Consider the following 5,035-nt stretch of genomic DNA (forward strand, 5'->3'; position numbering starts at 1 on the left):
GACTGACATGCACTAGTTGCATAAGGTGGCTAGCGGGTGTCTCTCTCTCCCACTTTAGTCAGAACAGATTCGATGAAAAGGGTCCTTATGAAGGGTAAATAGCAATTGGCATATCACGTTGTGGTTTTGCATAGGTAAGAAACGTTCTTGCTAGAAACCCATAGCAGCCACGTAAAACATGCAAACAACAATTAGAGGACGTCTAACTTGTTTTTGCAGGGTATGCTATGTGATGTGATATGGCCAAAGGATGTGATGAATGATATATGTGATGTATGAGATTGATCATGTTCTTGTAATAGGAATCACGACTTTCATGTCGATGAGTATGACAACCGGCAGGAGCCATAGGAGTTGTCTTTATTTATTGTATGACCTGTGTGTCATTGAACAACGCCATGTAATTACTTTACTTTATTGCTAACCGGTAGCCATAGTAGTAGAAGTAATAGTTGGCGAGCAACTTCATGGAGACACGATGATGGAGATCATGATGATGAAGATCATGGTGTCAAGCCGGTGACAGGATGATCATGGAGCCCCAAGATGGAGATCAAAGGAGCTATGTGATATTGGCCATATCATGTCACTATTATTATTTGATTGCATGTGATGTTAATCATGTTTTGTACATCTTGTTTACTTAGAACGGCGGTAGTAAATAAGATGATCCTCATAATAATTTCAAGAAAGTGTCTCCCTAACTGTGCACCATTGCGACAGTTCGTTGTTTCAAAGCACCACGTGATGATCGGGTGTTTCATTCAGACGTTCACATACAACGGGTGTAAGACAGATTTACACATGCAAACACTTAGGTTGACTTGACGAGCCTAGCATGTACAGACATGGCCTCGGAACACAAGAGACCGAAAGGTCGAGCATGAGTCGTATGGTAGATACGATCAACATGAAGATGTTCACCGATGTTGACTAGTCCGTCTCACGTGATGATCGGACACGGCCTAGTTGACTCGGATCATGTAATCACTTTGATGACTAGAGGGATGTCTATCTGAGTGGGAGTTCATAACATGAACTTAATTATCCTGAACATAGTCAAAAGGTCTTCGCAAATTATGTCGTAGCTCGCGCTTCAGTTCTACTGTTTAGATATGTTCCTAGAAAATATTTAGTTGAAAGTTGATAGTAGCAATTATGCGGACTAGGTCCGTAAACTGAGGATTGTCCTCATTGCTTCATAGAAGGTGTCGGGGGGTGCTGATTCCACCAACACCTATGGGGACAGGGCCCCCTTTCAGTTCGGTGGGAGGCGGAGAGCGCACAAAGAGCGGATCGAGGCAGTGCACGCGGGCGATTTTACCCAGCTTCGGGCCGCACGGATGCGTAAAACCCTACTGCCGCTTGTTTGTGTATATTGGATTCTTACTCAGGAGCGATGGACGCTGCTAGACTGAGCGTGAGAGTGTTCCTGGTGTTGAATGAGCCGAACTGGCCGAACCTCCTCTACGTTGCGCCTGGGCCTCCTTTTATACTTTCAAGGGGTCACCGACAGGTGGCAACGTAGACTAGAAGGGTAAAAATAGAAAAGGATGCGGTAGGTGCAGCTACCGTTACTGTGGATACAGTGCACCCTACCTAACTCTGACGGCAGGGGACAAGGGCATTAAATGCCTGTCTGAGTCTCCTAAACAGTGCAAAAGGTGACCGTTAGGAGCGCCACCATTTGCCACGATGGGCTTCTCTTCATCTCCGCTTGCCACCACGTACCCCTAGTTGCACGGCCTCCTGCCACGTGTGCTTGGGAGAGTCCCAGAGCGACACGTTAGCAAGTGTGCTGGAGCGCGGGCACGAAGTGGGGGTTTCCCGCGGCAAGCTCCTTGCCGCGGCCGTCGTCTTGTCGCGTCCGGAAGCTTGTCGCTCGCCGGATCTTGCCGGGACGCAGGGCGCGTCGCGGCAAGCTTTCTTGGTATGCCTTGAGTGGCCTTCCCGGCAAGCTCCTCTTGCCGGGGTCTTGTCTCTTCCCAGCAAGATCCTCTTGCCGGGGCCTTGGTTGGCCTTCCCGGCAAGCTCCTCTTGCCGGGGCCTTGGTTGGCCCTCCCGGCAAGCTCCTCTTGCCGGGGCCTTGGTTTGAGTACTTTGTTCTTGAATGGTCTTCAAGGGAACCACGGAGGGTCTTGGCGGTCACCCGGCAAGCCTTGCCGCGGGGTGCTGCAACTGCCCGTGCACGAGTTCGGGATACTAGGGTACACCTACTCTAGTACACCGACAGGAGCCCCCGGGCCTGGGCCATACAGGGTGCCGAGCGCTGTTGGGCCAGGCCCAAAACAGTGCACGGGCACGCGCGGCCTAGGTCGCGCCGCATATCTCTCCGCTCCCACCGCGCACGCCCAGAACGGCACGCGTCAAACGCGGCGTCGTGGGTGACGCGGGCGGTGTGCGCGGGGCTAAGCCCCTCAAGCATGCGCCAGGCCACGATGATGGGGACGGTTCACGCCCTCCTCTCTAAACAGAGGTAGGTGTGAGGGCGTGATGCATTTACTGGACGGGGCCGGTGCGCGGTTTTCGGGGCGTCCACTCCCCGCGTTCACGGGGTGGAGCGAGGCCGCCTCATCTGTCGCCTTGGTTCCGCATCCCCGCCACGCGGCTCCCATGCGCCTGGGGTCACGGACGGTGGAGTGGGAAACTGGGCCGTCGCGAGCGGGTTGGCCTCGACTCCCTGCCCTTCCCGTGCCTTGATTCGCTGAGCGGGGCGGCCAAGCCCCCACCTTGCTCCTTTATAAAGAGCGGGATGGGAGCATAGAAATCCGCACTCTCTCATCTTCTCCTTTCTTCAGCTTCTGCTCCCCTTTCTCTCATCTGCCATGGAGAAAGGGAACCCAGGCCCTTCATCGGTGGTGGCGAGGGTCACCGCCAGACAGCGCATCTCTCCCTCTTCCGCGCCCGTGGTGGCAGAGCCAGCCATAAGGGGAAGAGTGAGGGGGCGAGATCGCGGACGAGGTCGAGGACGAGGTCGAGGCGCTCGGGGAAGAGGCGGACGAGGCAGCGCGTCAGCTTCACCTCCGCCGGCAGCTCCTCCCCCCATGGCGGTCCATATAGGGGACGACCCTTGCAAGTTCTTCGTCAGGCTGCGCCGGGCGCCTCATCGTCGCCTCCGGCTTCCAGCTCCGTTTGCGCGCGCGATGGAGTTGGACCCGCCCGAGACACTGAGATTGCACATGAGGGGCTGTGGGATCAACGGCATGCGAATCCGTGTTGCATTCCCAGCCCCTAATGTGATGTATCTTGATCGAGGGTGGAAGACGTTCGCCCGCATACACAGCTTGATGGAGGGTTTACCCTCCATTTTAAGTTGATGGAGGGCGATCTCCTCTCCGTCAAGGCCTTCGGGTGCTTCGGCACTTGGGCGAAGTGCTGCATGGACAGCTCCTCCGACAGCGAAGGCTCCTCCTCGAGCGAGAGCGACGAGGAGGGGAGCGACAGCGACGACGAGGGTAGCGGGCGGCGGGGTAGCGGGTCCGACTAGGCGTCGGGCGCCGCTTTGCGCGGCACCGGCGACCCCATCATCCGCGTCGCCGGCTTCTTGAACTCCCCGGGGTCGTCTCCTTGGGCGGCTGGCGTAGGGAGGCTGCGGAAGGGGAAGAGGGCAGGCGACAAGGCCGTCAAGCCGGAGTACGAGGGCGTGGTGCCCTCGACAGCATGCTGACGTCCTGTCGCCCCGTCTTCGAGCCCCGCTTCCAGCGCCACCGTCGCCGTCCAGCCTTCGAACGACCCCCGGGATGTTCCCTTGGTGTCTTCTGGCACCCGTAGCTCGCCTAGGCACCCCTTTTGCCCTTTTCGCCTCCTTGACCTGCCTCCTGAAAAGAGGGACAGGAAAGGGATTACGGGCATCTTATCTTATTAATTTGTAAGCCTTAGGGCCTTTGTTGTATCTAGAACTTGTAATCCTCTCTTTCATGTTTTTCATCCTCTATGGATTGTACCTGAGTGGGATGTTTTTTAATGAAAAAGGGGGATGCTTGCCGAGTTATTTGTCTCGCGAGTTAAACCCACGCCAAGGAACAAATCCTTGGTATCCCTCGGACAGACATTTCACCTCTCGGCAACAGGCCATGCCGCCTTCCCACGTCGCTCAACCTTTCTCACGCTTTTAACGGAGGCAGGAACGAGGTGGGTGCGGTCTCCTCGTTTCATCCCTTTGCTGCCGCGACTACGACCAAACTTGGCCCCGAGAACGAGCCCCAGGGCCTAGAGTCGAGGGAGCACGGCAGTTTCCGGGAAGAAACGTGGTTTCGCATTCCCCAGTCCATAAGAGGATGCATGATGAGGGATGAAAGACTTATCTGGTATTGCAGCCCCCGGCAACTCTGGTTTGCCGTGGACGATTCTTGGCACTCACAGCCCCCAGCGATACTGGCTTGCCGGGAAGGCTTTTATCTTCAGCAGAGAACTTTGACATTCTCGATGCCAGCTTCCGGCAAGCTTGTCGCCAGGAAGGCTTTCATCTTCAGTAGAGAACTTTGACGTTCTCGATGCCGACTTCCGGCAAGCTTGTTGCCAGGAAGGCTTTCATCTTCGGCAGAGAACTTTGACGTTCTCGATGCCGGCTTCCGGCAAGCTTGTTGCCAGGAAGGCTTTTATCTTCGGCAGAGAACTTTGACGTTCTCGATGCCGGCTTCCGGCAAGCTTGTTGCCAGGAAGGCTTTCATCTTCAGCAGAGAACTTTGACGTTCTCGATGCTGGCTTCCGGCAAGCTTGTTGCCAGGAAGGCTTTTATCTTCGGCAGAGAACTTTGACGTTCTCGATGCCGGCTTCCGGCAAGCTTGTTGCCAGGAAGCCTTTTATCTTCGGCAGAGAACTTTGACGTTCTCGATGCCGGCTTCCGGCAAGCTTGTTGCAAGGAAGGCTTTTATCTTCGGCAGAGAACTTTGATGTTCTCGATGCCGGCTTCCGGCAAGCTTGTTGCCAGGAAGGCTTTTATCTTCAGCAGAGAACTTTGACGTTCTCGATGCCGGCTTCCGGCAAGCTTGTTGCCAGGAAGGCTTTTATCTTCGGCAGAGAACTTTGACGTTCT

The sequence above is a fragment of the Triticum dicoccoides genome, chromosome 4A (assembly GCF_002162155.2).
Source record: "Triticum dicoccoides isolate Atlit2015 ecotype Zavitan chromosome 4A, WEW_v2.0, whole genome shotgun sequence".
Lineage (NCBI taxonomy): Eukaryota > Viridiplantae > Streptophyta > Magnoliopsida > Poales > Poaceae > Triticum > Triticum dicoccoides.